General features: G+C 35.5%; 59 non-coding genes across 59 annotated transcripts; all 59 read left to right on the top strand.

The window, feature by feature from the left end:
• Positions 1-14: 14 nt before the first annotated feature.
• TRNAT-CGU (transfer RNA threonine (anticodon CGU)) lies at positions 15-87 on the top strand. The gene has a single exon. It is a non-coding gene; the product is annotated as a tRNA-Thr (tRNA).
• A 372-nt stretch (positions 88-459) lies between these two features.
• Positions 460-532, top strand: TRNAT-CGU (transfer RNA threonine (anticodon CGU)). Its single transcript has one exon. It is a non-coding gene; the product is annotated as a tRNA-Thr (tRNA).
• Positions 533-1,131: 599 nt separating this feature from the next.
• On the top strand, positions 1,132-1,204 carry TRNAT-UGU (transfer RNA threonine (anticodon UGU)). The gene has a single exon. It is a non-coding gene; the product is annotated as a tRNA-Thr (tRNA).
• A 372-nt stretch (positions 1,205-1,576) lies between these two features.
• On the top strand, positions 1,577-1,649 carry TRNAT-UGU (transfer RNA threonine (anticodon UGU)). The gene has a single exon. It is a non-coding gene; the product is annotated as a tRNA-Thr (tRNA).
• A 133-nt stretch (positions 1,650-1,782) lies between these two features.
• On the top strand, positions 1,783-1,855 carry TRNAT-CGU (transfer RNA threonine (anticodon CGU)). Its single transcript has one exon. It is a non-coding gene; the product is annotated as a tRNA-Thr (tRNA).
• Positions 1,856-2,214: 359 nt separating this feature from the next.
• TRNAT-CGU (transfer RNA threonine (anticodon CGU)) lies at positions 2,215-2,287 on the top strand. Its single transcript has one exon. It is a non-coding gene; the product is annotated as a tRNA-Thr (tRNA).
• A 372-nt stretch (positions 2,288-2,659) lies between these two features.
• TRNAT-CGU (transfer RNA threonine (anticodon CGU)) lies at positions 2,660-2,732 on the top strand. Its single transcript has one exon. It is a non-coding gene; the product is annotated as a tRNA-Thr (tRNA).
• Positions 2,733-3,331: 599 nt separating this feature from the next.
• Positions 3,332-3,404, top strand: TRNAT-UGU (transfer RNA threonine (anticodon UGU)). The gene has a single exon. It is a non-coding gene; the product is annotated as a tRNA-Thr (tRNA).
• Positions 3,405-3,536: 132 nt separating this feature from the next.
• TRNAT-CGU (transfer RNA threonine (anticodon CGU)) lies at positions 3,537-3,609 on the top strand. The gene has a single exon. It is a non-coding gene; the product is annotated as a tRNA-Thr (tRNA).
• Positions 3,610-3,982: 373 nt separating this feature from the next.
• On the top strand, positions 3,983-4,055 carry TRNAT-CGU (transfer RNA threonine (anticodon CGU)). The gene has a single exon. It is a non-coding gene; the product is annotated as a tRNA-Thr (tRNA).
• A 372-nt stretch (positions 4,056-4,427) lies between these two features.
• On the top strand, positions 4,428-4,500 carry TRNAT-CGU (transfer RNA threonine (anticodon CGU)). Its single transcript has one exon. It is a non-coding gene; the product is annotated as a tRNA-Thr (tRNA).
• A 599-nt stretch (positions 4,501-5,099) lies between these two features.
• TRNAT-UGU (transfer RNA threonine (anticodon UGU)) lies at positions 5,100-5,172 on the top strand. Its single transcript has one exon. It is a non-coding gene; the product is annotated as a tRNA-Thr (tRNA).
• Positions 5,173-5,304: 132 nt separating this feature from the next.
• TRNAT-CGU (transfer RNA threonine (anticodon CGU)) lies at positions 5,305-5,377 on the top strand. The gene has a single exon. It is a non-coding gene; the product is annotated as a tRNA-Thr (tRNA).
• Positions 5,378-5,750: 373 nt separating this feature from the next.
• TRNAT-CGU (transfer RNA threonine (anticodon CGU)) lies at positions 5,751-5,823 on the top strand. The gene has a single exon. It is a non-coding gene; the product is annotated as a tRNA-Thr (tRNA).
• A 167-nt stretch (positions 5,824-5,990) lies between these two features.
• Positions 5,991-6,063, top strand: TRNAT-UGU (transfer RNA threonine (anticodon UGU)). Its single transcript has one exon. It is a non-coding gene; the product is annotated as a tRNA-Thr (tRNA).
• Positions 6,064-6,641: 578 nt separating this feature from the next.
• TRNAT-UGU (transfer RNA threonine (anticodon UGU)) lies at positions 6,642-6,714 on the top strand. The gene has a single exon. It is a non-coding gene; the product is annotated as a tRNA-Thr (tRNA).
• Positions 6,715-7,086: 372 nt separating this feature from the next.
• TRNAT-UGU (transfer RNA threonine (anticodon UGU)) lies at positions 7,087-7,159 on the top strand. Its single transcript has one exon. It is a non-coding gene; the product is annotated as a tRNA-Thr (tRNA).
• A 133-nt stretch (positions 7,160-7,292) lies between these two features.
• Positions 7,293-7,365, top strand: TRNAT-CGU (transfer RNA threonine (anticodon CGU)). The gene has a single exon. It is a non-coding gene; the product is annotated as a tRNA-Thr (tRNA).
• Positions 7,366-7,724: 359 nt separating this feature from the next.
• Positions 7,725-7,797, top strand: TRNAT-CGU (transfer RNA threonine (anticodon CGU)). Its single transcript has one exon. It is a non-coding gene; the product is annotated as a tRNA-Thr (tRNA).
• Positions 7,798-8,169: 372 nt separating this feature from the next.
• Positions 8,170-8,242, top strand: TRNAT-CGU (transfer RNA threonine (anticodon CGU)). The gene has a single exon. It is a non-coding gene; the product is annotated as a tRNA-Thr (tRNA).
• Positions 8,243-8,841: 599 nt separating this feature from the next.
• TRNAT-UGU (transfer RNA threonine (anticodon UGU)) lies at positions 8,842-8,914 on the top strand. Its single transcript has one exon. It is a non-coding gene; the product is annotated as a tRNA-Thr (tRNA).
• A 372-nt stretch (positions 8,915-9,286) lies between these two features.
• On the top strand, positions 9,287-9,359 carry TRNAT-UGU (transfer RNA threonine (anticodon UGU)). Its single transcript has one exon. It is a non-coding gene; the product is annotated as a tRNA-Thr (tRNA).
• A 133-nt stretch (positions 9,360-9,492) lies between these two features.
• TRNAT-CGU (transfer RNA threonine (anticodon CGU)) lies at positions 9,493-9,565 on the top strand. Its single transcript has one exon. It is a non-coding gene; the product is annotated as a tRNA-Thr (tRNA).
• A 359-nt stretch (positions 9,566-9,924) lies between these two features.
• On the top strand, positions 9,925-9,997 carry TRNAT-CGU (transfer RNA threonine (anticodon CGU)). The gene has a single exon. It is a non-coding gene; the product is annotated as a tRNA-Thr (tRNA).
• A 372-nt stretch (positions 9,998-10,369) lies between these two features.
• Positions 10,370-10,442, top strand: TRNAT-CGU (transfer RNA threonine (anticodon CGU)). Its single transcript has one exon. It is a non-coding gene; the product is annotated as a tRNA-Thr (tRNA).
• Positions 10,443-11,041: 599 nt separating this feature from the next.
• On the top strand, positions 11,042-11,114 carry TRNAT-UGU (transfer RNA threonine (anticodon UGU)). The gene has a single exon. It is a non-coding gene; the product is annotated as a tRNA-Thr (tRNA).
• Positions 11,115-11,246: 132 nt separating this feature from the next.
• Positions 11,247-11,319, top strand: TRNAT-CGU (transfer RNA threonine (anticodon CGU)). The gene has a single exon. It is a non-coding gene; the product is annotated as a tRNA-Thr (tRNA).
• A 373-nt stretch (positions 11,320-11,692) lies between these two features.
• TRNAT-CGU (transfer RNA threonine (anticodon CGU)) lies at positions 11,693-11,765 on the top strand. Its single transcript has one exon. It is a non-coding gene; the product is annotated as a tRNA-Thr (tRNA).
• Positions 11,766-12,137: 372 nt separating this feature from the next.
• TRNAT-CGU (transfer RNA threonine (anticodon CGU)) lies at positions 12,138-12,210 on the top strand. Its single transcript has one exon. It is a non-coding gene; the product is annotated as a tRNA-Thr (tRNA).
• Positions 12,211-12,809: 599 nt separating this feature from the next.
• TRNAT-UGU (transfer RNA threonine (anticodon UGU)) lies at positions 12,810-12,882 on the top strand. Its single transcript has one exon. It is a non-coding gene; the product is annotated as a tRNA-Thr (tRNA).
• Positions 12,883-13,014: 132 nt separating this feature from the next.
• TRNAT-CGU (transfer RNA threonine (anticodon CGU)) lies at positions 13,015-13,087 on the top strand. The gene has a single exon. It is a non-coding gene; the product is annotated as a tRNA-Thr (tRNA).
• A 373-nt stretch (positions 13,088-13,460) lies between these two features.
• TRNAT-CGU (transfer RNA threonine (anticodon CGU)) lies at positions 13,461-13,533 on the top strand. The gene has a single exon. It is a non-coding gene; the product is annotated as a tRNA-Thr (tRNA).
• A 167-nt stretch (positions 13,534-13,700) lies between these two features.
• TRNAT-UGU (transfer RNA threonine (anticodon UGU)) lies at positions 13,701-13,773 on the top strand. The gene has a single exon. It is a non-coding gene; the product is annotated as a tRNA-Thr (tRNA).
• Positions 13,774-13,905: 132 nt separating this feature from the next.
• TRNAT-CGU (transfer RNA threonine (anticodon CGU)) lies at positions 13,906-13,978 on the top strand. Its single transcript has one exon. It is a non-coding gene; the product is annotated as a tRNA-Thr (tRNA).
• Positions 13,979-14,145: 167 nt separating this feature from the next.
• Positions 14,146-14,218, top strand: TRNAT-UGU (transfer RNA threonine (anticodon UGU)). The gene has a single exon. It is a non-coding gene; the product is annotated as a tRNA-Thr (tRNA).
• Positions 14,219-15,686: 1,468 nt separating this feature from the next.
• TRNAT-CGU (transfer RNA threonine (anticodon CGU)) lies at positions 15,687-15,759 on the top strand. The gene has a single exon. It is a non-coding gene; the product is annotated as a tRNA-Thr (tRNA).
• Positions 15,760-15,926: 167 nt separating this feature from the next.
• TRNAT-AGU (transfer RNA threonine (anticodon AGU)) lies at positions 15,927-15,999 on the top strand. The gene has a single exon. It is a non-coding gene; the product is annotated as a tRNA-Thr (tRNA).
• A 372-nt stretch (positions 16,000-16,371) lies between these two features.
• Positions 16,372-16,444, top strand: TRNAT-AGU (transfer RNA threonine (anticodon AGU)). The gene has a single exon. It is a non-coding gene; the product is annotated as a tRNA-Thr (tRNA).
• Positions 16,445-16,816: 372 nt separating this feature from the next.
• Positions 16,817-16,889, top strand: TRNAT-UGU (transfer RNA threonine (anticodon UGU)). The gene has a single exon. It is a non-coding gene; the product is annotated as a tRNA-Thr (tRNA).
• Positions 16,890-17,021: 132 nt separating this feature from the next.
• Positions 17,022-17,094, top strand: TRNAT-CGU (transfer RNA threonine (anticodon CGU)). Its single transcript has one exon. It is a non-coding gene; the product is annotated as a tRNA-Thr (tRNA).
• A 167-nt stretch (positions 17,095-17,261) lies between these two features.
• TRNAT-UGU (transfer RNA threonine (anticodon UGU)) lies at positions 17,262-17,334 on the top strand. The gene has a single exon. It is a non-coding gene; the product is annotated as a tRNA-Thr (tRNA).
• Positions 17,335-17,707: 373 nt separating this feature from the next.
• On the top strand, positions 17,708-17,780 carry TRNAT-AGU (transfer RNA threonine (anticodon AGU)). Its single transcript has one exon. It is a non-coding gene; the product is annotated as a tRNA-Thr (tRNA).
• Positions 17,781-18,357: 577 nt separating this feature from the next.
• TRNAT-CGU (transfer RNA threonine (anticodon CGU)) lies at positions 18,358-18,430 on the top strand. Its single transcript has one exon. It is a non-coding gene; the product is annotated as a tRNA-Thr (tRNA).
• Positions 18,431-18,597: 167 nt separating this feature from the next.
• TRNAT-UGU (transfer RNA threonine (anticodon UGU)) lies at positions 18,598-18,670 on the top strand. Its single transcript has one exon. It is a non-coding gene; the product is annotated as a tRNA-Thr (tRNA).
• Positions 18,671-19,933: 1,263 nt separating this feature from the next.
• Positions 19,934-20,006, top strand: TRNAT-CGU (transfer RNA threonine (anticodon CGU)). The gene has a single exon. It is a non-coding gene; the product is annotated as a tRNA-Thr (tRNA).
• Positions 20,007-20,173: 167 nt separating this feature from the next.
• Positions 20,174-20,246, top strand: TRNAT-UGU (transfer RNA threonine (anticodon UGU)). The gene has a single exon. It is a non-coding gene; the product is annotated as a tRNA-Thr (tRNA).
• Positions 20,247-20,619: 373 nt separating this feature from the next.
• On the top strand, positions 20,620-20,692 carry TRNAT-AGU (transfer RNA threonine (anticodon AGU)). Its single transcript has one exon. It is a non-coding gene; the product is annotated as a tRNA-Thr (tRNA).
• A 577-nt stretch (positions 20,693-21,269) lies between these two features.
• TRNAT-CGU (transfer RNA threonine (anticodon CGU)) lies at positions 21,270-21,342 on the top strand. Its single transcript has one exon. It is a non-coding gene; the product is annotated as a tRNA-Thr (tRNA).
• Positions 21,343-21,509: 167 nt separating this feature from the next.
• On the top strand, positions 21,510-21,582 carry TRNAT-UGU (transfer RNA threonine (anticodon UGU)). The gene has a single exon. It is a non-coding gene; the product is annotated as a tRNA-Thr (tRNA).
• A 132-nt stretch (positions 21,583-21,714) lies between these two features.
• On the top strand, positions 21,715-21,787 carry TRNAT-CGU (transfer RNA threonine (anticodon CGU)). Its single transcript has one exon. It is a non-coding gene; the product is annotated as a tRNA-Thr (tRNA).
• A 166-nt stretch (positions 21,788-21,953) lies between these two features.
• On the top strand, positions 21,954-22,026 carry TRNAT-UGU (transfer RNA threonine (anticodon UGU)). The gene has a single exon. It is a non-coding gene; the product is annotated as a tRNA-Thr (tRNA).
• A 372-nt stretch (positions 22,027-22,398) lies between these two features.
• Positions 22,399-22,471, top strand: TRNAT-UGU (transfer RNA threonine (anticodon UGU)). The gene has a single exon. It is a non-coding gene; the product is annotated as a tRNA-Thr (tRNA).
• Positions 22,472-23,289: 818 nt separating this feature from the next.
• TRNAT-UGU (transfer RNA threonine (anticodon UGU)) lies at positions 23,290-23,362 on the top strand. Its single transcript has one exon. It is a non-coding gene; the product is annotated as a tRNA-Thr (tRNA).
• Positions 23,363-23,732: 370 nt separating this feature from the next.
• Positions 23,733-23,805, top strand: TRNAT-AGU (transfer RNA threonine (anticodon AGU)). The gene has a single exon. It is a non-coding gene; the product is annotated as a tRNA-Thr (tRNA).
• Positions 23,806-24,380: 575 nt separating this feature from the next.
• On the top strand, positions 24,381-24,453 carry TRNAT-CGU (transfer RNA threonine (anticodon CGU)). The gene has a single exon. It is a non-coding gene; the product is annotated as a tRNA-Thr (tRNA).
• A 167-nt stretch (positions 24,454-24,620) lies between these two features.
• Positions 24,621-24,693, top strand: TRNAT-UGU (transfer RNA threonine (anticodon UGU)). Its single transcript has one exon. It is a non-coding gene; the product is annotated as a tRNA-Thr (tRNA).
• Positions 24,694-25,066: 373 nt separating this feature from the next.
• On the top strand, positions 25,067-25,139 carry TRNAT-UGU (transfer RNA threonine (anticodon UGU)). Its single transcript has one exon. It is a non-coding gene; the product is annotated as a tRNA-Thr (tRNA).
• Positions 25,140-25,512: 373 nt separating this feature from the next.
• Positions 25,513-25,585, top strand: TRNAT-AGU (transfer RNA threonine (anticodon AGU)). The gene has a single exon. It is a non-coding gene; the product is annotated as a tRNA-Thr (tRNA).
• A 577-nt stretch (positions 25,586-26,162) lies between these two features.
• TRNAT-CGU (transfer RNA threonine (anticodon CGU)) lies at positions 26,163-26,235 on the top strand. Its single transcript has one exon. It is a non-coding gene; the product is annotated as a tRNA-Thr (tRNA).
• The last annotated feature ends 1,238 nt before the right edge of the window (positions 26,236-27,473 follow it).

The raw sequence follows: 27,473 nt of genomic DNA, 5'->3' as shown, positions 1-27,473 counted from the left end.
CGTTTCAGAGCAAGAGCTCCGTGGCTCAGTGGTTAAAGCGCCTGTCTCGTAAACAGGAGATCATGAGTTCGATTGTCGTCGGAGCCTTGCTGTTAAGTTACATGAACTAGATTTCGTAGCTATCAAATTTTGAAAAAATAAAAAATAATAGTTGATTTATATATGCATATATGCAAACAATAGGGTAAAAGTTGCGACGAGTTAATTGAGTTAATTTACTGAAAAATTCAGCATTAATATCGCTTCAAAGCAAGGGCTCCGTGGCTCAGTGGTTAAAGCGCCTGTCTTGTAAAAAGGAGTTCATGAGTTCGATTCTCGGCGGAGCCTTGCTGTTATGTTACTTGAATTATTTTTCGTAGCTATTAAATTTTGAAAAATAAAACAATAGGGTAAAAGTTCCGATGAGTTAATTTAGTTAAATTTCTGGAATATTCAGAATTCATATCGTTTCAGAGCAAGAGCTCCGTGGCTTAGTGGTTAAAGCGCCTGTCTCGTAAACAGGAGATCATGAGTTCGATTGTCGTCGGAGCCTTGCTGTTAAGTTACATGAACTAGATTTCGTAGCTATCAAATTTTGAAATAGTTAATTTATATATGCATATATGCAAACAATAGGGTAAAAGTTGCGACGAGTTAATTGAGTTAATTTACCGAAAAATTCAGCATTAATATCGCTTCAAAGCAAGTGCTCCGTGGCTTAGTGGTTAAAGCGCCTGTCTTGTAAACAGGAGATCATGCGTTCGATCCTCGTCGGAGCCTTTCTGTTATGCTACTTGAACTAGATTTCGTAGCTATCAAATTTTGAAAAAATTAAAAATAATAGTTGATTTATATATGCATATATGCAAACAATAGGGTAAAAGTTGCGACGAGTTAATTGAGTTAATTTACTGAAAAATTCAGCATTAATATCGCTTCAAAGCAAGGGCTCCGTGGCTTAGTGGTTAAAGCGCCTGTCTTGTAAAAAGGAGATCATGAGTTCGATTCTCGTCGGAGCATTGCTGTTATGTTACTTGAATTATTTTTCGTAGCTATTAAATTTTGAAAAATAAAACAATAGGGTAAAAGTTCCGATGAGTTAATTTATTTAAATTACTGGAATATTCAGAATTCATACCGTTTCAGAGCAAGAGCTCCGTGGCTTAGTGGTTAAAGCGCCTGTCTTGTAAACAGGAGATCATGAGTTCGATTCTCGTCGGAGCCTTGCTGTTATGTTACTTGAATTATTTTTCGTAGCTATTAAATTTTGAAAAATAAAACAATACGGTAAAAGTTCCGATGAGTTAATTTAGTTAAATTACTGGAATATTCAGAATTCATATCGGTTCAGAGCAATATCTCCGTGGCTTAGTGGTTAAAGCGCCTGTCTCATAAACAGGAGATCATGAGTTCGATTGTCGTCGGAGCCTTGCTGTTAAGTTACATGAACTAGATTTCGTAGCTATCAAATTTTGAAAAAATAAAAAATAATAGTTGATTTATATATGCATATATGCAAACAATAGGGTAAAAGTTGCGACGAGTTAATTGAGTTAATTTACTGAAAAATTCAGCATTAATATCGCTTCAAAGCAAGGGCTCCGTGGCTTAGTGGTTAAAGCGCCTGTCTTGTAAACAGGAGATCATGAGTTCGATTCTCGTCGGAGCCTTTCTGTTATGTTACTTGAACTAGATTCCGTAGCTATTAAATTTTGAAAAATTAAAATAATAGGGTAAAAGTTCCGATGAGTTAATTTAGTTAAATTACTGGAATATTCAGAATTCATATCGTTTCAGAGCAAGAGCTCCGTGGCTTAGTGGTTAAAGCGCCTGTCTCGTAAACAGGAGATCATGAGTTCGATTGTCGTCGGAGCCTTGCTGTTAAGTTACATGAACTAGATTTCGTAGCTATCAAATTTTGAAATAGTTGATTTATATATGCATATATGCAAACAATAGGGTAAAAGTTGCGGCGAGTTAATTGAGTTAATTTACTGAAAAATTCAGCATTAATATCGCATCAAAGCACGGGCTCCGTGGCTTAGAGGTTAAAGCGCCTGTCTTGTAAAAAGGAGATCATGAGTTCGATTCTCGGCGGAGCCTTGCTGTTATGTTACTTGAATTATTTTTCGTAGCTATTAAATTTTGAAAAATAAAACAATAGGGTAAAAGTTCCGATGAGTTAATTTAGTTAAATTACTGGAATATTCAGAATTCATATCGTTTCAGAGCAAGAGCTCCGTGGCTCAGTGGTTAAAGCGCCTGTCTCGTAAACAGGAGATCATGAGTTCGATTGTCGTCGGAGCCTTGCTGTTAAGTTACATGAACTAGATTTCGTAGCTATCAAATTTTGAAAAAATAAAAAATAATAGTTGATTTATATATGCATATATGCAAACAATAGGGTAAAAGTTGCGACGAGTTAATTGAGTTAATTTACTGAAAAATTCAGCATTAATATCGCTTCAAAGCAAGGGCTCCGTGGCTCAGTGGTTAAAGCGCCTGTCTTGTAAAAAGGAGTTCATGAGTTCGATTCTCGGCGGAGCCTTGCTGTTATGTTACTTGAATTATTTTTCGTAGCTATTAAATTTTGAAAAATAAAACAATAGGGTAAAAGTTCCGATGAGTTAATTTAGTTAAATTTCTGGAATATTCAGAATTCATATCGTTTCAGAGCAAGAGCTCCGTGGCTTAGTGGTTAAAGCGCCTGTCTCGTAAACAGGAGATCATGAGTTCGATTGTCGTCGGAGCCTTGCTGTTAAGTTACATGAACTAGATTTCGTAGCTATCAAATTTTGAAATAGTTAATTTATATATGCATATATGCAAACAATAGGGTAAAAGTTGCGACGAGTTAATTGAGTTAATTTACCGAAAAATTCAGCATTAATATCGCTTCAAAGCAAGTGCTCCGTGGCTTAGTGGTTAAAGCGCCTGTCTTGTAAACAGGAGATCATGCGTTCGATCCTCGTCGGAGCCTTTCTGTTATGCTACTTGAACTAGATTTCGTAGCTATCAGATTTTGAAAAAATTAAAAATAATAGTTGATTTATATATGCATATATGCAAACAATAGGGTAAAAGTTGCGACGAGTTAATTGAGTTAATTTACTGAAAAATTCAGCATTAATATCGCTTCAAAGCAAGGGCTCCGTGGCTTAGTGGTTAAAGCGCCTGTCTTGTAAAAAGGAGATCATGAGTTCGATTCTCGTCGGAGCATTGCTGTTATGTTACTTGAATTATTTTTCGTAGCTATTAAATTTTGAAAAATAAAACAATAGGGTAAAAGTTCCGATGAGTTAATTTATTTAAATTACTGGAATATTCAGAATTCATACCGTTTCAGAGCAAGAGCTCCGTGGCTTAGTGGTTAAAGCGCCTGTCTTGTAAACAGGAGATCATGAGTTCGATTCTCGTCGGAGCCTTGCTGTTATGTTACTTGAATTATTTTTCGTAGCTATTAAATTTTGAAAAATAAAACAATACGGTAAAAGTTCCGATGAGTTAATTTAGTTAAATTACTGGAATATTCAGAATTCATATCGTTTCAGAGCAAGAGCTCCGTGGCTTAGTGGTTAAAGCGCCTGTCTCGTAAACAGGAGATCATGAGTTCGATTGTCGTCGGAGCCTTGCTGTTAAGTTACATGAACTAGATTTCGTAGCTATCAAATTTTGAAAAAATTTAAAATAATAGTTGATTTATATATGCATATATGCAAACAATAGGGTAAAAGTTGCGACGAGTTAATTGAGTTAATTTACTGAAAAATTCAGCATTAATATCGCTTCAAAGCAAGTGCTCCGTGGCTTAGTGGTTAAAGCGCCAGTCTTGTAAACAGGAGATCATGCGTTCGATTCTCGTCGGAGCCTTTCTGTTATGTTACTTGAACTAGATTCCGTAGCTATTAAATTTTGAAAAATTAAAATAATAGGGTAAAAGTTCCGATGAGTTAATTTAGTTAAATTACTGGAATATTCAGAATTCATATCGTTTCAGAGCAAGAGCTCCGTGGCTTAGTGGTTAAAGCGCCTGTCTCGTAAACAGGAGATCATGAGTTCGATTGTCGTCGGAGCCTTGCTGTTAAGTTACATGAACTAGATCTCGTAGCTATCAAATTTTGAAAAAATTAAAAATAATAGTTGATTTATATATGCATATATGCAAACAATAGGGTAAAAGTTGCGACGAGTTAATTGAGTTAATTTACTGAAAAATTCAGCATTAATATCGCTTCAAAGCAAGGGCTCCGTGGCTCAGTGGTTAAAGCGCCTGTCTTGTAAAAAGGAGTTCATGAGTTCGATTCTCGGCGGAGCCTTGCTGTTATGTTACTTGAATTATTTTTCGTAGCTATTAAATTTTGAAAAATAAAACAATAGGGTAAAAGTTCCGATGAGTTAATTTAGTTAAATTACTGGAATATTCAGAATTCATATCGTTTCAGAGCAAGAGCTCCGTGGCTTAGTGGTTAAAGCGCCTGTCTCGTAAACAGGAGATCATGAGTTCGATTGTCGTCGGAGCCTTGCTGTTAAGTTACATGAACTAGATTTCGTAGCTATCAAATTTTGAAATAGTTAATTTATATATGCATATATGCAAACAATAGGGTAAAAGTTGCGACGAGTTAATTGAGTTAATTTACCGAAAAATTCAGCATTAATATCGCTTCAAAGCAAGTGCTCCGTGGCTTAGTGGTTAAAGCGCCTGTCTTGTAAACAGGAGATCATGCGTTCGATCCTCGTCGGAGCCTTTCTGTTATGCTACTTGAACTAAATTTCGTAGCTATCAAATTTTGAAAAAATTAAAAATAATAGTTGATTTATATATGCATATATGCAAACAATAGGGTAAAAGTTGCGACGAGTTAATTGAGTTAATTTACTGAAAAATTCAGCATTAATATCGCTTCAAAGCAAGGGCTCCGTGGCTTAGTGGTTAAAGCGCCTGTCTTGTAAAAAGGAGATCATGAGTTCGATTCTCGTCGGAGCATTGCTGTTATGTTACTTGAATTATTTTTCGTAGCTATTAAATTTTGAAAAATAAAACAATAGGGTAAAAGTTCCGATGAGTTAATTTATTTAAATTACTGGAATATTCAGAATTCATACCGTTTCAGAGCAAGAGCTCCGTGGCTTAGTGGTTAAAGCGCCTGTCTTGTAAACAGGAGATCATGAGTTCGATTCTCGTCGGAGCCTTGCTGTTTTGTTACTTGAATTATTTTTCGTAGCTATTAAATTTTGAAAAATAAAACAATACGGTAAAAGTTCCGATGAGTTAATTTAGTTAAATTACTGGAATATTCAGAATTCATATCGTTTCAGAGCAAGAGCTCCGTGGCTTAGTGGTTAAAGCGCCTGTCTCGTAAACAGGAGATCATGAGTTCGATTGTCGTCGGAGCCTTGCTGTTAAGTTACATGAACTAGATTTCGTAGCTATCAAATTTTGAAAAAATTTAAAATAATAGTTGATTTATATATGCATATATGCAAACAATAGGGTAAAAGTTGCGACGAGTTAATTGAGTTAATTTACTGAAAAATTCAGCATTAATATCGCTTCAAAGCAAGTGCTCCGTGGCTTAGTGGTTAAAGCGCCAGTCTTGTAAACAGGAGATCATGCGTTCGATTCTCGTCGGAGCCTTTCTGTTATGTTACTTGAACTAGATTCCGTAGCTATTAAATTTTGAAAAATTAAAATAATAGGGTAAAAGTTCCGATGAGTTAATTTAGTTAAATTACTGGAATATTCAGAATTCATATCGTTTCAGAGCAAGAGCTCCGTGGCTTAGTGGTTAAAGCGCCTGTCTCGTAAACAGGAGATCATGAGTTCGATTGTCGTCGGAGCCTTGCTGTTAAGTTACATGAACTAGATCTCGTAGCTATCAAATTTTGAAAAAATTAAAAATAATAGTTGATTTATATATGCATATATGCAAACAATAGGGTAAAAGTTGCGACGAGTTAATTGAGTTAATTTACTGAAAAATTCAGCATTAATATCGCTACAAAGCAAGGGCTCCGTGGCTTAGTGGTTAAAGCGCCTGTCTTGTAAACAGGAGATCATGAGTTCGATTCTCGTCGGAGCCTTTCTGTTATGTTACTTGAATTATTTTTCGTAGCTATTAAATTTTGAAAAATAAAACAATAGGGTAAAAGTTCCGATGAGTTAATTTAGTTAAATTACTGGAATATTCAGAATTCATATCGTTTCAGAGCAAGATCTCCGTGGCTTAGTGGTTAAAGCGCCTGTCTCGTAAACAGGAGATCATGAGTTCGATTGTCGTCGGAGCCTTGCTGTTAAGGTACATGAACTAGATTTCGTAGCTATCAAATTTTGAAAAAATTAAAAAGTAATAGTTGATTTATATATGCATATATGCAAACAATAGGGTAAAAGTTGCGACGAGTTAATTGATTTAATTTACTGAAAAATTCAGCATTAATATCGCTTCAAAGCAAGGGCTCCGTGGCTTAGTGGTTAAAGCGCCTGTCTTGTAAAAAGGAGATCATGAGTTCGATTCTCGTCGGAGCATTGCTGTTATGTTACTTGAATTATTTTTCGTAGCTATTAAATTTTGAAAAATAAAACAATAGGGTAAAAGTTCCGATGAGTTAATTTATTTAAATTACTGGAATATTCAGAATTCATACCGTTTCAGAGCAAGAGCTCCGTGGCTTAGTGGTTAAAGCGCCTGTCTTGTAAACAGGAGATCATGAGTTCGATTCTCGTCGGAGCCTTGCTGTTATGTTACTTGAATTATTTTTCGTAGCTATTAAATTTTGAAAAATAAAACAATACGGTAAAAGTTCCGATGAGTTAATTTAGTTAAATTACTGGAATATTCAGAATTCATATCGGTTCAGAGCAATATCTCCGTGGCTTAGTGGTTAAAGCGCCTGTCTCATAAACAGGAGATCATGAGTTCGATTGTCGTCGGAGCCTTGCTGTTAAGTTACATGAACTAGATTTCGTAGCTATCAAATTTTGAAAAAATAAAAAATAATAGTTGATTTATATATGCATATATGCAAACAATAGGGTAAAAGTTGCGACGAGTTAATTGAGTTAATTTACTGAAAAATTCAGCATTAATATCGCTTCAAAGCAAGGGCTCCGTGGCTTAGTGGTTAAAGCGCCTGTCTTGTAAACAGGAGATCATGAGTTCGATTCTCGTCGGAGCCTTTCTGTTATGTTACTTGAACTAGATTCCGTAGCTATTAAATTTTGAAAAATTAAAATAATAGGGTAAAAGTTCCGATGAGTTAATTTAGTTAAATTACTGGAATATTCAGAATTCATATCGTTTCAGAGCAAGAGCTCCGTGGCTTAGTGGTTAAAGCGCCTGTCTCGTAAACAGGAGATCATGAGTTCGATTGTCGTCGGAGCCTTGCTGTTAAGTTACATGAACTAGATTTCGTAGCTATCAAATTTTGAAATAGTTGATTTATATATGCATATATGCAAACAATAGGGTAAAAGTTGCGGCGAGTTAATTGAGTTAATTTACTGAAAAATTCAGCATTAATATCGCATCAAAGCACGGGCTCCGTGGCTTAGAGGTTAAAGCGCCTGTCTTGTAAAAAGGAGATCATGAGTTCGATTCTCGGCGGAGCCTTGCTGTTATGTTACTTGAATTATTTTTCGTAGCTATTAAATTTTGAAAAATAAAACAATAGGGTAAAAGTTCCGATGAGTTAATTTAGTTAAATTACTGGAATATTCAGAATTCATATCGTTTCAGAGCAAGAGCTCCGTGGCTCAGTGGTTAAAGCGCCTGTCTCGTAAACAGGAGATCATGAGTTCGATTGTCGTCGGAGCCTTGCTGTTAAGTTACATGAACTAGATTTCGTAGCTATCAAATTTTGAAAAAATAAAAAATAATAGTTGATTTATATATGCATATATGCAAACAATAGGGTAAAAGTTGCGACGAGTTAATTGAGTTAATTTACTGAAAAATTCAGCATTAATATCGCTTCAAAGCAAGGGCTCCGTGGCTCAGTGGTTAAAGCGCCTGTCTTGTAAAAAGGAGTTCATGAGTTCGATTCTCGGCGGAGCCTTGCTGTTATGTTACTTGAATTATTTTTCGTAGCTATTAAATTTTGAAAAATAAAACAATAGGGTAAAAGTTCCGATGAGTTAATTTAGTTAAATTTCTGGAATATTCAGAATTCATATCGTTTCAGAGCAAGAGCTCCGTGGCTTAGTGGTTAAAGCGCCTGTCTCGTAAACAGGAGATCATGAGTTCGATTGTCGTCGGAGCCTTGCTGTTAAGTTACATGAACTAGATTTCGTAGCTATCAAATTTTGAAATAGTTAATTTATATATGCATATATGCAAACAATAGGGTAAAAGTTGCGACGAGTTAATTGAGTTAATTTACCGAAAAATTCAGCATTAATATCGCTTCAAAGCAAGTGCTCCGTGGCTTAGTGGTTAAAGCGCCTGTCTTGTAAACAGGAGATCATGCGTTCGATCCTCGTCGGAGCCTTTCTGTTATGCTACTTGAACTAGATTTCGTAGCTATCAAATTTTGAAAAAATTAAAAATAATAGTTGATTTATATATGCATATATGCAAACAATAGGGTAAAAGTTGCGACGAGTTAATTGAGTTAATTTACTGAAAAATTCAGCATTAATATCGCTTCAAAGCAAGGGCTCCGTGGCTTAGTGGTTAAAGCGCCTGTCTTGTAAAAAGGAGATCATGAGTTCGATTCTCGTCGGAGCATTGCTGTTATGTTACTTGAATTATTTTTCGTAGCTATTAAATTTTGAAAAATAAAACAATAGGGTAAAAGTTCCGATGAGTTAATTTATTTAAATTACTGGAATATTCAGAATTCATACCGTTTCAGAGCAAGAGCTCCGTGGCTTAGTGGTTAAAGCGCCTGTCTTGTAAACAGGAGATCATGAGTTCGATTCTCGTCGGAGCCTTGCTGTTATGTTACTTGAATTATTTTTCGTAGCTATTAAATTTTGAAAAATAAAACAATACGGTAAAAGTTCCGATGAGTTAATTTAGTTAAATTACTGGAATATTCAGAATTCATATCGGTTCAGAGCAATATCTCCGTGGCTTAGTGGTTAAAGCGCCTGTCTCATAAACAGGAGATCATGAGTTCGATTGTCGTCGGAGCCTTGCTGTTAAGTTACATGAACTAGATTTCGTAGCTATCAAATTTTGAAAAAATAAAAAATAATAGTTGATTTATATATGCATATATGCAAACAATAGGGTAAAAGTTGCGACGAGTTAATTGAGTTAATTTACTGAAAAATTCAGCATTAATATCGCTTCAAAGCAAGGGCTCCGTGGCTTAGTGGTTAAAGCGCCTGTCTTGTAAACAGGAGATCATGAGTTCGATTCTCGTCGGAGCCTTTCTGTTATGTTACTTGAACTAGATTCCGTAGCTATTAAATTTTGAAAAATTAAAATAATAGGGTAAAAGTTCCGATGAGTTAATTTAGTTAAATTACTGGAATATTCAGAATTCATATCGTTTCAGAGCAAGAGCTCCGTGGCTTAGTGGTTAAAGCGCCTGTCTCGTAAACAGGAGATCATGAGTTCGATTGTCGTCGGAGCCTTGCTGTTAAGTTACATGAACTAGATTTCGTAGCTATCAAATTTTGAAATAGTTGATTTATATATGCATATATGCAAACAATAGGGTAAAAGTTGCGGCGAGTTAATTGAGTTAATTTACTGAAAAATTCAGCATTAATATCGCATCAAAGCACGGGCTCCGTGGCTTAGAGGTTAAAGCGCCTGTCTTGTAAAAAGGAGATCATGAGTTCGATTCTCGGCGGAGCCTTGCTGTTATGTTACTTGAATTATTTTTCGTAGCTATTAAATTTTGAAAAATAAAACAATAGGGTAAAAGTTCCGATGAGTTAATTTAGTTAAATTACTGGAATATTCAGAATTCATATCGTTTCAGAGCAAGAGCTCCGTGGCTCAGTGGTTAAAGCGCCTGTCTCGTAAACAGGAGATCATGAGTTCGATTGTCGTCGGAGCCTTGCTGTTAAGTTACATGAACTAGATTTCGTAGCTATCAAATTTTGAAAAAATAAAAAATAATAGTTGATTTATATATGCATATATGCAAACAATAGGGTAAAAGTTGCGACGAGTTAATTGAGTTAATTTACTGAAAAATTCAGCATTAATATCGCTTCAAAGCAAGGGCTCCGTGGCTCAGTGGTTAAAGCGCCTGTCTTGTAAAAAGGAGTTCATGAGTTCGATTCTCGGCGGAGCCTTGCTGTTATGTTACTTGAATTATTTTTCGTAGCTATTAAATTTTGAAAAATAAAACAATAGGGTAAAAGTTCCGATGAGTTAATTTAGTTAAATTTCTGGAATATTCAGAATTCATATCGTTTCAGAGCAAGAGCTCCGTGGCTTAGTGGTTAAAGCGCCTGTCTCGTAAACAGGAGATCATGAGTTCGATTGTCGTCGGAGCCTTGCTGTTAAGTTACATGAACTAGATTTCGTAGCTATCAAATTTTGAAATAGTTAATTTATATATGCATATATGCAAACAATAGGGTAAAAGTTGCGACGAGTTAATTGAGTTAATTTACCGAAAAATTCAGCATTAATATCGCTTCAAAGCAAGTGCTCCGTGGCTTAGTGGTTAAAGCGCCTGTCTTGTAAACAGGAGATCATGCGTTCGATCCTCGTCGGAGCCTTTCTGTTATGCTACTTGAACTAGATTTCGTAGCTATCAGATTTTGAAAAAATTAAAAATAATAGTTGATTTATATATGCATATATGCAAACAATAGGGTAAAAGTTGCGACGAGTTAATTGAGTTAATTTACTGAAAAATTCAGCATTAATATCGCTTCAAAGCAAGGGCTCCGTGGCTTAGTGGTTAAAGCGCCTGTCTTGTAAAAAGGAGATCATGAGTTCGATTCTCGTCGGAGCATTGCTGTTATGTTACTTGAATTATTTTTCGTAGCTATTAAATTTTGAAAAATAAAACAATAGGGTAAAAGTTCCGATGAGTTAATTTATTTAAATTACTGGAATATTCAGAATTCATACCGTTTCAGAGCAAGAGCTCCGTGGCTTAGTGGTTAAAGCGCCTGTCTTGTAAACAGGAGATCATGAGTTCGATTCTCGTCGGAGCCTTGCTGTTATGTTACTTGAATTATTTTTCGTAGCTATTAAATTTTGAAAAATAAAACAATACGGTAAAAGTTCCGATGAGTTAATTTAGTTAAATTACTGGAATATTCAGAATTCATATCGTTTCAGAGCAAGAGCTCCGTGGCTTAGTGGTTAAAGCGCCTGTCTCGTAAACAGGAGATCATGAGTTCGATTGTCGTCGGAGCCTTGCTGTTAAGTTACATGAACTAGATTTCGTAGCTATCAAATTTTGAAAAAATTTAAAATAATAGTTGATTTATATATGCATATATGCAAACAATAGGGTAAAAGTTGCGACGAGTTAATTGAGTTAATTTACTGAAAAATTCAGCATTAATATCGCTTCAAAGCAAGTGCTCCGTGGCTTAGTGGTTAAAGCGCCAGTCTTGTAAACAGGAGATCATGCGTTCGATTCTCGTCGGAGCCTTTCTGTTATGTTACTTGAACTAGATTCCGTAGCTATTAAATTTTGAAAAATTAAAATAATAGGGTAAAAGTTCCGATGAGTTAATTTAGTTAAATTACTGGAATATTCAGAATTCATATCGTTTCAGAGCAAGAGCTCCGTGGCTTAGTGGTTAAAGCGCCTGTCTCGTAAACAGGAGATCATGAGTTCGATTGTCGTCGGAGCCTTGCTGTTAAGTTACATGAACTAGATCTCGTAGCTATCAAATTTTGAAAAAATTAAAAATAATAGTTGATTTATATATGCATATATGCAAACAATAGGGTAAAAGTTGCGACGAGTTAATTGAGTTAATTTACTGAAAAATTCAGCATTAATATCGCTTCAAAGCAAGGGCTCCGTGGCTCAGTGGTTAAAGCGCCTGTCTTGTAAAAAGGAGTTCATGAGTTCGATTCTCGGCGGAGCCTTGCTGTTATGTTACTTGAATTATTTTTCGTAGCTATTAAATTTTGAAAAATAAAACAATAGGGTAAAAGTTCCGATGAGTTAATTTAGTTAAATTACTGGAATATTCAGAATTCATATCGTTTCAGAGCAAGAGCTCCGTGGCTTAGTGGTTAAAGCGCCTGTCTCGTAAACAGGAGATCATGAGTTCGATTGTCGTCGGAGCCTTGCTGTTAAGTTACATGAACTAGATTTCGTAGCTATCAAATTTTGAAATAGTTAATTTATATATGCATATATGCAAACAATAGGGTAAAAGTTGCGACGAGTTAATTGAGTTAATTTACCGAAAAATTCAGCATTAATATCGCTTCAAAGCAAGTGCTCCGTGGCTTAGTGGTTAAAGCGCCTGTCTTGTAAACAGGAGATCATGCGTTCGATCCTCGTCGGAGCCTTTCTGTTATGCTACTTGAACTAAATTTCGTAGCTATCAAATTTTGAAAAAATTAAAAATAATAGTTGATTTATATATGCATATATGCAAACAATAGGGTAAAAGTTGCGACGAGTTAATTGAGTTAATTTACTGAAAAATTCAGCATTAATATCGCTTCAAAGCAAGGGCTCCGTGGCTTAGTGGTTAAAGCGCCTGTCTTGTAAAAAGGAGATCATGAGTTCGATTCTCGTCGGAGCATTGCTGTTATGTTACTTGAATTATTTTTCGTAGCTATTAAATTTTGAAAAATAAAACAATAGGGTAAAAGTTCCGATGAGTTAATTTATTTAAATTACTGGAATATTCAGAATTCATACCGTTTCAGAGCAAGAGCTCCGTGGCTTAGTGGTTAAAGCGCCTGTCTTGTAAACAGGAGATCATGAGTTCGATTCTCGTCGGAGCCTTGCTGTTTTGTTACTTGAATTATTTTTCGTAGCTATTAAATTTTGAAAAATAAAACAATACGGTAAAAGTTCCGATGAGTTAATTTAGTTAAATTACTGGAATATTCAGAATTCATATCGTTTCAGAGCAAGAGCTCCGTGGCTTAGTGGTTAAAGCGCCTGTCTCGTAAACAGGAGATCATGAGTTCGATTGTCGTCGGAGCCTTGCTGTTAAGTTACATGAACTAGATTTCGTAGCTATCAAATTTTGAAAAAATTTAAAATAATAGTTGATTTATATATGCATATATGCAAACAATAGGGTAAAAGTTGCGACGAGTTAATTGAGTTAATTTACTGAAAAATTCAGCATTAATATCGCTTCAAAGCAAGTGCTCCGTGGCTTAGTGGTTAAAGCGCCAGTCTTGTAAACAGGAGATCATGCGTTCGATTCTCGTCGGAGCCTTTCTGTTATGTTACTTGAACTAGATTCCGTAGCTATTAAATTTTGAAAAATTAAAATAATAGGGTAAAAGTTCCGATGAGTTAATTTAGTTAAATTACTGGAATATTCAGAATTCATATCGTTTCAGAGCAAGAGCTCCGTGGCTTAGTGGTTAAAGCGCCTGTCTCGTAAACAGGAGATCATGAGTTCGATTGTCGTCGGAGCCTTGCTGTTAAGTTACATGAACTAGATCTCGTAGCTATCAAATTTTGAAAAAATTAAAAATAATAGTTGATTTATATATGCATATATGCAAACAATAGGGTAAAAGTTGCGACGAGTTAATTGAGTTAATTTACTGAAAAATTCAGCATTAATATCGCTACAAAGCAAGGGCTCCGTGGCTTAGTGGTTAAAGCGCCTGTCTTGTAAACAGGAGATCATGAGTTCGATTCTCGGCGGAGCCTTGCTGTTATGTTACTTGAATTATTTTTCGTAGCTATTAAATTTTGAAAAATAAAACAATAGGGTAAAAGTTCCGATGAGTTAATTTATTTAAATTACTGAAATATTCAGAATTCATATCGTTTCAGAGCAAGAGCTCCGTGGCTTAGTGGTTAAAGCGCCTGTCTCGTAAACAGGAGATCATGAGTTCGATTGTCGTCGGAGCCTTGCTGTTAAGTTACATGAGCTAGATTTCGTAGCTATCAAATTTTGAAAAAATTAAAAATAATAGTTGATTTATATATGCATATATGCAAACAATAGGGTAAAAGTTGCGACGAGTTTATTGAGTTAATTTACTGAAAAATTCAGCATTAATATCGCATCAAAGCACGGGCTCCGTGGCTTAGTGGTTAAAGCGCCTGTCTTGTAGACAGGAGATCATGAGTTCGATTCTCTTCGGAGCCTTACTGTTATGTTACTTGAAATATTTTTCGTAGCTATTAAATTTTGAAAAATAAAACAATAGGGTAAAAGTTCCCATGAGTTAATTTAGTTAAATTACTGGAATATTCAGAATTCATATCGTTTCAGAGCAAGAGCTCCGTGGCTTATTGGTTAAAGCGCCTGTCTCGTAAACAGGAGATCATGAGTTCGATTGTCGTCGGAGCCTTGCTGTTAAGTTACATGAACTGGATTTCGTAGCTATCAAATTTTGAAAAAATTAAAAATAATAGTTGATTTATATATGCATATATGCAAACAATAGGGTAAAAGTTGCGACGAGTTAATTGAGTTAATTTACTGAAAAATTCAGCATTAATATCGCTTCAAAGCAAGGGTTTCCTTGGCTTAGTGGTTAAAGCGCCTGTCTAGTAAACAGGAGATCATGAGTTCGATTCTCGTCGGAGCCTTGCTGTTATGTTACTTGAGTTATTTTTCGTATCTATTAAATTTTGAAAAATAAAACAATAGGGTAAAAGTTCCGATGAGTTAATTTCGTTAAATTACTGGAATATTCAGAATTCATATCGTTTCAGAGCAAGATCTCCGTGGCTTAGTGGTTAAAGCGCCTGTCTCGTAAACAGGAGATCATGAGTTCGATTGTCGTCGGAGCCTTGCTGTTAAGTTACTTGAACTAGATTTCGTAGCTAACAAATTTTGAAAAAGTTAAAAATAATAGTTGATTTATATATGCATATATGCAAAAAATAGGGTAAAAGTTGCGACGAGTTAATTGAGTTAATTTACTGAAAAATTCAGCATTAATATCGCTTCGAAGCAAGGGCTCCGTGGCTTAGTGGTTAAAGCGCCTGTCTAGTAAACAGGAGATCATGAGGTCGATTCTCGTCGGAGCCTTGCTGTTATGTTACTTGAGTTATTTTTCGTAGCTATTAAATTTTGAAAAATAAAACAATAGGGTAAAAGTTCCGATGAGTTAATTTCGTTAAATTACTGGAATATTCAGAATTCATATCGTTTCAGAGCAAGATCTCCGTGGCTTAGTGGTTAAAGCGCCTGTCTCGTAAACAGGAGATCATGAGTTCGATTGTCGTCGGAGCCTTGCTGTTAAGTTACTTGAACTAGATTTCGTAGCTATCAAATTTTGAAAAAGTTAAAAATAATAGTTGATTTATATATGCATATATGCAAAAAATAGGGTAAAAGTTGCGACGAGTTAATTGAGTTAATTTACTGAAAAATTCAGCATTAATATCGCTTCAAAGCAAGGGATCCGTGGCTCAGTGGTTAAAGCGCCTGTCTTGTAAAAAGGAGATCATGAGTTCGATTCTCGGCGGAGCCTTGCTGTTATGTTACTTGAATTATTTTTCGTAGCTATTAAATTTTGAAAAATAAAACAATAGGGTAACAGTTCCGATGAGTTAATTTATTTAAATTACTGGAATATTCAGAATTCATATCGTTTCAGAGCAAGAGCTCCGTGGCTTAGTGGTTAAAGCGCCTGTCTCGTAAACAGGAGATCATGAGTTCGATTGTCGTCGGAGCCTTGCTGTTAAGTTACTTGAACTAGATTTCGTAGCTATCAAATTTTGAAAAAATTAAAAATAATAGTTGATTTATATATGCATATATGCAAACAATAGGGTAAAAGTTGCGACGAGTTAATTGAGTTAATTTACTTAAAAATTCAGCATTAATATCGCTTCAAAGCAAGGGCTCCGTGGCTTAGTGGTTAAAGCGCCTGTCTAGTAAACAGGAGATCATGAGTTCGATTCTCGTCGGAGCCTTGGTGTTATGTTACTTGAGTTATTTTTCGTATCTATTAAATTTTGAAAAATAAAACAATAGGGTAAAAGTTCCGATGAGTTAATTTCGTTAAATTACTGGAATATTCAGAATTCATATCGTTTCAGAGCAAGATCTCCGTGGCTTAGTGGTTAAAGCGCCTGTCTCGTAAACAGGAGATCATGAGTTCGATTATCGTCGGAGCCTTGCTGTTAAGTTACTTGAACTAGATTTCGTAGCTATCAAATTTTGAAAAAGTTAAAAATAATAGTTGATTTATATATGCATATATGCAAAAAATAGGGTAAAAGTTGCGACAAGTTAATTGAGTTAATTTACTGAAAAATTCAGCATTAATATCGCTTCAAAGCAAGGGCTCCGTGGCTTAGTGGTTAAAGCGCCTGTCTAGTAAACAGGAGATCATGAGTTCGATTCTCGTCGGAGCCTTGCTGTTATGTTACTTGAGTTATTTTTCGTAGCTATTAAATTTTGAAAAATAAAACAATAGGGTAAAAGTTCCGATGAGTTAATTTCGTTAAATTACTGGAATATTCAGAATTCATATCGTTTCAGAGCAAGATCTCCGTGGCTTAGTGGTTAAAGCGCCTGTCTCGTAAACAGGAGATCATGAGTTCGATTGTCGTCGGAGCCTTGCTGTTAAGTTACTTGAACTAGATTTCGTAGCTATCAAATTTTGAAAAAGTTAAAAATAATAGTTGATTTATATATGCGTATATGCAAAAAATAGGGTAAAAGTTGCGACGAGTTAATTGAGTTAATTTACTGAAAAATTCAGCATTAATATCGCTTCAAAGCAAGGGCTCCGTGGCTCAGTGGTTAAAGCGCCTCTCTTGTAAAAAGGAGATCATGAGTTCGATTCTCGGCGGAGCCTTGCTGTTATGTTACTTGAATTATTTTTCGTAGCTATTAAATTTTGAAAAATAAAACAATAGGGTAAAAGTTCCGATGAGTTAATTTAGTTAAATTACTGGAATATTCAGAATTCATATCGTATCAGAGCAAGAGCTCCGTGGCTTAGTGGTTAAAGCGCCTGTCTCGTAAACAGGAGATCATGAGTTCGATTGTCGTCGGAGCCTTGCTGTTAAGTTACATGAACTAGATTTCGTAGCTATCAAATTTTGAAAAAATTAAAAATAATAGTTGATTTATATATGCATATATGCAAACAATAGGGTAAAAGTTGCGACGAGTTAATTGAGTTAATTTACTGAAAAATTCAGCATTAATATCGCTTCAAAGCAAGTGCTCCGTGGCTTAGTGGTTAAAGCGCCTGTCTTGTAAACAGGAGATCATGAGTTCGATTCTCGTCGGAGCCTTTCTGTTATGTTACTTGAACTAGATTCCGTAGCTATTAAATTTTGAAAAATTAAAATAATAGGGTAAAAGTTCCGATAAGTTAATTTAGATAAATTACTGGAATATTCAGAATTCATATCGTTTCAGAGCAAGAGCTCCGTGTCTTAGTGGTTAAAGCGCCTGTCTCGTAAACAGGAGATCATGAGTTCGATTGTCGTCGGAGCCTTGCTGTTAAGTTACATGAACTAGATTTCGTAGCTATCAAATTTTGAAAAAATTAAAAATAACAGTTGATTTATATATGCATATATGCAAACAATAGGGTAAAAGTTGCGACGAGTTAATTGAGCTAATTTACTTAAAAATTCAGCATTAATATCGCTTCAAAGCGAGGGCTCCGTGGCTTAGTGGTTAAAGCGCCTGTCTAGTAAACAGGAGATCATGAGTTCGATTCTCGTCGGAGCCTTGCTGTTATGTTACTTGAGTTATTTTTCGTAGCTATTAAATTTTGAAAAATAAAACAATAGGGTAAAAGTTCCGATGAGTTAATTTCGTTAAATTACTGGAATATTCAGAATTCATATCGTTTCAGAGCAAGATCTCCGTGGCTTAGTGGTTAAAGCGCCTGTCTCGTAAACAGGAGATCATGAGTTCGATTGTCGTCGGAGCCTTGCTGTTAAGTTACTTGAACTAGATTTCGTAGCTATCAAATTTTGAAAAAGTTAAAAATAATAGTTGATTTATATTTGCGTATATGCAAAAAATAGGGTAAAAGTTGCGACGAGTTAATTGAGTTAATTTACTGAAAAATTCAGCATTAATATCGCTTCAAAGCAAGGGCTCCGTGGCTCAGTGGTTAAAGCGCCTCTCTTGTAAAAAGGAGTTCATGAGTTCGATTCTCGGCGGAGCCTTGCTGTTATGTTACTTGAATTATTTTTCGTAGCTATTAAATTTTGAAAAATAAAACAATAGGGTAAAAGTTCCGATGAGTTAATTTAGTTAAATTACTGGAATATTCAGAATTCATATCGTATCAGAGCAAGAGCTCCGTGGCTTAGTGGTTAAAGCGCCTGTCTCGTAAACAGGAGATCATGAGTTCGATTGTCGTCGGAGCCTTGCTGTTAAGTTACATGAACTAGATTTCGTAGCTATCAAATTTTGAAAAAATTAAAAATAATAGTTGATTTATATATGCATATATGCAAACAATAGGGTAAAAGTTGCGACGAGTTAATTGAGTTAATTTACTGAAAAATTCAGCATTAATATCGCTTCAAAGCAAGTGCTCCGTGGCTTAGTGGTTAAAGCGCCTGTCTTGTAAACAGGAGATCATGAGTTCGATTCTCGTCGGAGCCTTTCTGTTATGTTACTTGAACTAGATTCCGTAGCTATTAAATTTTGAAAAATTAAAATAATAGGGTAAAAGTTCCGATGAGTTAATTTAGTTAAATTACTGGAATATTCAGAATTCATATCGTTTCAGAGCAAGAGCTCCGTGTCTTAGTGGTTAAAGCGCCTGTCTCGTAAACAGGAGATCATGAGTTCGATTGTCGTCGGAGCCTTGCTGTTAAGTTACATGAACTAGATTTCGTAGCTATCAAATTTTGAAAAAATTAAAAATAATAGTTGATTTATATATGCATATATGCAAACAATAGGGTAAAAGTTGCGACGAGTTAATTGAGTTAATTTACTTAAAAATTCAGCATTAATATCGCTTCAAAGCGAGGGCTCCGTGGCTTAGTGGTTAAAGCGCCTGTCTAGTAAACAGGAGATCATGAGTTCGATTGTCGTCGGAGCCTTGCTGTTAAGTTACTTGAACTAGATTTCGTAGCTATCAAATTTTGAAAAAGTTAAAAATAATAGTTGATTTATATATGCGTATATGCAAAAAATAGGGTAAAAGTTGCGACGAGTTAATTGAGTTAATTTACTGAAAAATTCAGCATTAATATCGCTTCAAAGCAAGGGCTCCTTGGCTCAGTGGTTAAAGCGCCTCTCTTGTAAAAAGGAGATCATGAGTTCGATTCTCGGCGGAGCCTTGCTGTTATGTTACTTGAATTATTTTTCGTAGCTATTAAATTTTGAAAAATAAAACAATAGGGTAAAAGTTCCGATGAGTTAATTTATTTAAATTACTGGAATATTCAGAATTCATATCGTTTCAGAGCAAGAGCTCCGTGGCTTAGTGGTTAAAGCGCCTGTCTAGTAAACAGGAGATCATGAGTTCGATTGTCGTCGGAGCCTTGCTGTTAAGTTACTTGAACTAGATTTCGTAGCTATCAAATTTGGAAAAAGTTAAAAATAATAGTTGATTTATATATGCATATTTGCAAAAAATAGGGTAAAAGTTGCGACGAGTTAATTGAGCTAATTTACTGAAAGATTCAGCATTAATATCGCTTCAAAGCAAGGGCTCCGTGGCTCAGTGGTTAAAGCGCCTGTCTTGTAAAAAGGAGTTCATGAGTTCGATTCTCGGCGGAGCCTTGCTGTTATGTTACTTGAATTATTTTTCGTAGCTATTAAATTTTGAAAAATAAAACAATAGGGTAAAAGTTCCGATGAGTTAATTTAGTTAAATTACTGGAATATTCAGAATTCATATCGTATCAGAGCAAGAGCTCCGTGGCTTAGTGGTTAAAGCGCCTGTCTCGTAAACAGGAGATCATGAGTTCGATTGTCGTCGGAGCCTTGCTGTTAAGTTACATGAACTAGATTTCGTAGCTATCAAATTTTGAAAAAATTAAAAATAATAGTTGATTTATATATGCATATATGCAAACAATAGGGTAAAAGTTGCGACGAGTTAATTGAGTTAATTTACTGAAAAATTCAGCATTAATATCGCTTCAAAGCAAGTGCTCCGTGGCTTAGTGGTTAAAGCGCCTGTCTTGTAAACAGGAGATCATGAGTTCGATTCTCGTCGGAGCCTTTCTGTTATGTTACTTGAACTAGATTCCGTAGCTATTAAATTTTGAAAAATTAAAATAATAGGGTAAAAGTTCCGAAGAGTTAATTTAGTTAAATTACTGGAATATTCAGAATTCATATCGTTTCAGAGCAAGAGCTCCGTGTCTTAGTGGTTAAAGCGCCTGTCTCGTAAACAGGAGATCATGAGTTCGATTGTCGTCGGAGCCTTGCTGTTAAGTTACATGAACTAGATTTCGTAGCTATCAAATTTTGAAAAAATTAAAAATAATAGTTGATTTATATATGCATATATGCAAACAATAGGGTAAAAGTTGCGACGAGTTAATTGAGTTAATTTACTTAAAAATTCAGCATTAATATCGCTTCAAAGCGAGGGCTCCGTGGCTTAGTGGTTAAAGCGCCTGTCTAGTAAACAGGAGATCATGAGTTCGATTCTCGTCGGAGCCTTGCTGTTATGTTACTTGAGTTATTTTTCGTAGCTATTAAATTTTGAAAAATAAAACAATAGGGTAAAAGTTCCGATGAGTTAATTTCGTTAAATTACTGGAATATTCAGAATTCATATCGTTTCAGAGCAAGATCTCCGTGGCTTAGTGGTTAAAGCGCCTGTCTCGTAAACAGGAGATCATGAGTTCGATTGTCGTCGGAGCCTTGCTGTTAAGTTACTTGAACTAGATTTCGTAGCTATCAAATTTTGAAAAAGTTAAAAATAATAGTTGATTTATATATGCATATATGCAAAAAATAGGGTAAAAGTTGCGACGAGTTAATTGAGTTAATTTGCTGAAAAATTCAGCATTAATATCGCTTCAAAGCAAGGGCTCCGTGGCTCAGTGGTTAAAGCGCCTGTCTTGTAAAAAGGAGTTTATGAGTTCGATTCTCGGCGGAGCCTTGCTGTTATGTTACTTGAATTATTTTTCGTAGCTATTAAATTTTGAAAAATAAAACAATAGGGTAAAAGTTCCGATGAGTTAATTTAGTTAAATTACTGGAATATTCAGAATTCATATCGTATCAGAGCAAGAGCTCCGTGGCTTAGTGGTTAAAGCGCCTGTCTCGTAAACAGGAGATTATGAGTTCGATTGTCGTCGGAGCCTTGCTGTTAAGTTACATGAACTAGATCTCGTAGCTATCAAATTTTGAAAAAATTAAAAATAATAGTTGATTTATATATGCATATATGCAAACAATAGGGTAAAAGTTGCTACGAGTTAATTGAGTTAATTTACTGAAAAATTCAGCATTAATATCGCTTCAAAGCAAGGGCTCCGTGGCTTAGTGGTTAAAGCGCCTGTCTTGTAAACAGGAGATCATGAGTTCGATTCTCGGCGGAGCCTTGCTGTTATGTTACTTGAATTATTTTTCGTAGCTATTAAATTTTGAAAAATAAAACAATAGGGTAAAAGTTCCGATGAGTTAATATATTTAAATTACTGGAATATTCAGAATTCATATCGTTTCAGAGCAAGAGCTCCGTGGCTTAGTGGTTAAAGCGCCTGTCTCGTAAACAGGAGATCATGAGTTCGATTGTCGTCGGAGCCTTGCTGTTAAGTTACTTGAACTAGATTTCGTAGCTATCAAATTTTGAAAAAGTTAAAAATAATAGTTGATTTATATATGCATATATGCAAAAAATAGGGTAAAATTGCGACGAGTTAATTGAGTTAATTTACTGAAAAATTCAGCATTAATATCGCTTCAAAGCAAGGGCTCCGTGGCTCAGTGGTTAAAGCGCCTGTCTTGTAAAAAGGAGTTCATGAGTTCGATTCTCGTCGGAGCCTTGCTGTTATGTTACTTGAATTATTTTTCGTAGCTATTAAATTTGGAAAAATAAAACAATAGGGTAAAAGTTCCGATGAGTTAATTTAGTTAAATTACTGGAATATTCAGAATTCATATCGTATCAGAGCAAGAGCTCCGTGGCTTAGTGGTTAAAGCGCCTGTGTCGTAAACAGGAGATCATGAGTTCGATTGTCGTCGGAGCCTTGCTGTTAAGTTACATGAACTAGATTTCGTAGCTATCAAATTTTGAAAAAATTAAAAATAATAGTTGATTTATATATGCATATATGCAAACAATAGGGTAAAAGTTGCGACGAGTTAATTGAGTTAATTTACTGAAAAATTCAGCATTAATATCACTTCAAAGCAAGTGCTCCGTGGCTTAGTGGTTAAAGCGCCTGTCTTGTAAACAGGAGATCATGAGTTCGATTCTCGTCGGAGCTTTTCTGTTATGTTACTTGAACTAGATTCCGTAGCTATTAAATTTTGAAAAATTAAAATAATAGGGTAAAAGTTCCGATGAGTTAATTTAGTTAAATTACTGGAATATTCAGAATTCATATCGTTTCAGAGCAAGAGCTCCGTGTCTTAGTGGTTAAAGCGCCTGTCTCGTAAACAGGAGATCATGAGTTCGATTGTCGTCGGAGCCTTGCTGTTAAGTTACTTGAACTAGATTTCGTAGCTATCAAATTTTGAAAAAGTTAAAAATAATAGTTGATTTATATATGCATATATGCAAAAAATAGGGTAAAAGTTGCGACGAGTTAATTGAGTTAATTTACTGAAAAATTCAGCATTAATATCGCTTCAAAGCAAGGGCTCCGTGGCTCAGTGGTTAAAGCGCCTGTCTTGTAAAAAGGAGTTCATGAGTTCGATTCTCGGCGGAGCCTTGCTGTTATGTTACTTGAATTATTTTTCGTAGCTATTAAATTTTGAAAAATAAAACAATAGGGTAAAAGTTCCGATGAGTTAATTTAGTTAAATTACTGGAATATTCAGAATTCATATCGTATCAGAGCAAGAGCTCCGTGGCTTAGTGGTTAAAGCGCCTGTGTCGTAAACAGGAGATCATGAGTTCGATTGTCGTCGTAGCCTTGCTGTTAAGTTACATGAACTAGATTTCGTAGCTATCAAATTTTGAAAAAATTAAAAATAATAGTTGATTTATATATGCATATATGCAAACAATAGGGTAAAAGTTGCGACGAGTTAATTGAGTTAATTTACTGAAAAATTCAGCATTAATATCACTTCAAAGCAAGTGCTCCGTGGCTTAGTGGTTAAAGCGCCTGTCTTGTAAACAGGAGATCATGAGTTCGATTCTCGTCGGAGCCTTTCTGTTATGTTACTTGAACTAGATTCCGTAGCTATTAAATTTTGAAAAATTAAAATAATAGGGTAAAAGTTCCGATGAGTTAATTTAGTTAAATTACTGGAATATTCAGAATTCATATCGTTTCAGAGCAAGAGCTCCGTGTCTTAGTGGTTAAAGCGCCTGTCTCGTAAACAGGAGATCATGAGTTCGATTGTCGTCGGAGCCTTGCTGTTAAGTTACATGAACTAGATTTCGTAGCTATCAAATTTTGAAAAAATTAAAAATAGTTGATTTATATATGCATATATGCAAACAATAGGGTAGAAGTTGCGACGAGTTAATTGAGTTAATTTACTTAAAAATTCAGCATTAATATCGCTTCAAAGCAAGGGCTCCGTGGCTTAGTGGTTAAAGCTCCTGTCTAGTAAACAGGAGATCATGAGTTCGATTCTCGTCGGAGCCTTGCTGTTATGTTACTTGAGTTATTTTTCGTAGCTATTAAATTTTGAAAAATAAAACAATAGGGTAAAAGTTCCGATGAGTTAATTTCGTTAAATTACTGGAATATTCAGAATTCATATCGTTTCAGAGCAAGATCTCCGTGGCTTAGTGGTTAAAGCGCCTGTCTCGTAAACAGGAGATCATGAGTTCGATTGTCGTCGGAGCCTTGCTGTTAAGTTACTTGAACTAGATTTCGTAGCTATCAAATTTTGAAAAAGTTAAAAATAATAGTTGATTTATATATATATATGCAAAAAATAGGGTAAAAGTTGCGACGAGTTAATTGAGTTAATTTACTGAAAAATTCAGCATTAATATCGCTTCAAAGCAAGGGCTCCGTGGCTCAGTGGTTAAAGCGCCTGTCTTGTAAAAAGGAGTTTATGAGTTCGATTCTCGGCGGAGCCTTGCTGTTATGTTACTTGAATTATTTTTCGTAGCTATTAAATTTTGAGAAATAAAACAATAGGGTAAAAGTTCCGATGAGTTAATTTAGTTAAATTACTGGAATATTCAGAATTCATATCGTATCAAAGCAAGAGCTCCGTGGCTTAGTGGTTAAAGCGCCTGTCTCGTAAACAGGAGATCATGAGTTCGATTGTCGTCGGAGCCTTGCTGTTAAGTTACATGAACTAGATTTCGTAGCTATCAAATTTTGAAAAAATTAAAAATAATAGTTGATTTATATATGCATATATGCAAACAATAGGGTAAAAGTTGCGACGAGTTAATTGAGTTAATTTACTGAAAAATTCAGCATTAATATCACTTCAAAGCAAGTGCTCCGTGGCTTAGTGGTTAAAGCGCCTGTCTTGTAAACAGGAGATCATGAGTTCGATTCTCGTCGGAGCCTTTCTGTTATGTTGCTTGAACTAGATTCCGTAGCTATTAAATTTTGAAAAATTAAAATAATAGGGTAAAAGTTCCGATGAGTTAATTTAGTTAAATTACTGGAATATTCAGAATTCATATCGTTTCAGAGCAAGAGCTCCGTGTCTTAGTGGTTAAAGCGCCTGTCTCGTAAACAGGAGATCATGAGTTCGATTGTCGTCGGAGCCTTGCTGTTAAGTTACATGAACTAGATTTCGTAGCTATCAAATTTTGAAAAAATTAAAAATAATAGTTGATTTATATATGCATATATGCAAACAATAGGGTAAAAGTTGCGACGAGTTAATTGAGTTAATTTACTGAAAAATTCAGCATTAATATCGCTTCATAGCAAGTGCTCCGTGGCTTAGTGGTTAAAGCGCCTGTCTTGTAAACAGGAGATCATGAGTTCGATTCTCGTCGGAGCCTTTCTGTTATGTTACTTGAACTAGATTCCGTAGCTATTAAATTTTGAAAAATGAAAATAATAGGGTAAAAGTTCCGATGAGTTAATTTAGTTAAATTACTGGAATATTCAGAGTTCATATCGTTTCAGAGCAAGAGCTCCGTGTCTTAGTGGTTAAAGCGCCTGTCTCGTAAACAGGAGATCATGAGTTCGATTGTCGTCGGAGCCTTGCTGTTAAGTTACATGAACTAGATTTCGTAGCTATCAAATTTTGAAAAAATTAAAAATAATAGTTGATTTATATATGCATATATGCAAACAATAGGGTAAAAGTTGCGACGAGTTAATTGAGTTAATTTACTTAAAAATTCAGCATTAATATCGCTTCAAAGCAAGGGCTCCGTGGCTTAGTGGTTAAAGCGCCTGTCTAGTAAACAGGAGATCATGAGTTCGATTCTCGTCGGAGCCTTGCTGTTATGTTACTTGAGTTATTTTTCGTAGCTATTAAATTTTGAAAAATAAAACAATAGGGTAAAAGTTCCGATGAGTTAATTTCGTTAAATTACTGGAATATTCAGAATTCATATCGTTTCAGAGCAAGATCTCCGTGGCTTAGTGGTTAAAGCGCCTGTCTCGTAAACAGGAGATCATGAGTTCGATTGTCGTCGGAGCCTTGCTGTTAAGTTACTTGAACTAGATTTCGTAGCTATCAAATTTTGAAAAAGTTAAAAATAATAGTTGATTTATATATGCATATATGCAAAAAATAGGGTAAAAGTTGCGACGAGTTAATTGAGTTAATTTACTGAAAAATTCAGCATTAATATCTCTTCAAAGCAAGGGCTCCGTGGCTCAGTGGTTAAAGCGCCTGTCTTGTAAAAAGGAGTTTATGAGTTCGATTCTCGGCGGAGCCTTGCTGTTATGTTACTTGAATTATTTTTCGTAGCTATTAAATTTTGAAAAATAAAACAATAGGGTAAAAGTTCCGATGAGTTAATTTAGTTAAATTACTGGAATATTCAGAATTCATATCGTATCAGAGCAAGAGCTCCGTGGCTTAGTGGTTAAAGCGCCTGTCTCGTAAACAGGAGATCATGAGTTCGATTGTCGTCGGAGCCTTGCTGTTAAGTTACTTGAACTAGATTTCGTAGCTATCAAATTTTGAAAAAGTTAAAGATAATAGTTGATTTATATATGCATATATGCAAAAAATAGGGTAAAAGTTGCGACGAGTTAATTGAGTTAATTTACTGAAAAATTCAGCATAAATATCGATTCAAAGCAAGGGCTTCGTGGCTTAGTGGTTAAAGTGCTTGTCTTGTACATTGGAGATTATGAGTTCGATTCTCGTCGGCAGTGTTCAGCGATTTGATATCTAGATATATGTTGTTTGATTATAGATACAAACGTATATGTATTTTGCGTATTTTTATCTCTTTGTATCTGTACTACATATGTTTCAAATATTTATACCCAACATGCATGACATTTATCTATGCATAAATCTATGTTATCTGTCTGAAACACCATCTATAAAATAGGTAAAATTATAACTATCTACGTGAACCTTGTTTTTTTCGAACTATAGATACAATTATCGGGTTGTTTACAATTGTGAAACATGTTAAAGCTTGACAATCGTGAACGAAACGTTGAAAATCTTTGATAAAAATAAGGATTAGTTGAGACGCGCGTATAGGACAATTGTATATTAAGATGTAACAAGACGAAGAACGTCACCTTAAAGCCACGGAATTGTAATTGTTCGACACTATTGGACTAGTACCCTCCATTACACTCTCAGTGCCAGATGAACAATTGCCCTCGAGGACACACCTATCGCCAAGTGGGCAAATTCCCTCGAAGACACTCGTTACCAACTGGGCAAGTTTCCTCGAGTACACTCTTTACCAACTGGGCAAGTTTCCTCGAGGACACTCTTTACCAACTGGGCAAGTTTCCTCGAGGACACTCTTTACCAACTGGGCAAGTTTCCTCGAGGACACTCTTTACCAACTGGGCAAGTTTCCTCGAGGACACTCTTTACCAACTGGGCAAGTTTCCTCGAGGACACTCTTTACCAACTGGGCAAGTTTCCTCGAGGACACTCTTTACCAACTGGGCAAGTTTCCTCGAGGACACTCTTTACCAACTGGGCAAGTTTCCTCGAGGACACTCTTTACCAACTGGGCAAGTTTCCTCGAGGACACTCGTTACCAACTGGGCCAGTTTCCTCGAGGACACTCGTTACCAACTGGGCAAGTTTCCTCGAGGACACTCGTTACCAACTGGGCAAGTTTCCTCGAGGACACTCGGTACCATCTGGGCAAGTTTCCTCGAGGACACTCGGTACCATC

This window comes from Phalangium opilio, unplaced genomic scaffold, assembly GCF_054372755.1.
Source record: "Phalangium opilio isolate 3A_F unplaced genomic scaffold, DU_Popi_V2 ptg000360l_1, whole genome shotgun sequence".
NCBI lineage: Eukaryota > Metazoa > Arthropoda > Arachnida > Opiliones > Phalangiidae > Phalangium > Phalangium opilio.
This window is presented reverse-complemented; position numbering and strand designations above follow the sequence as displayed.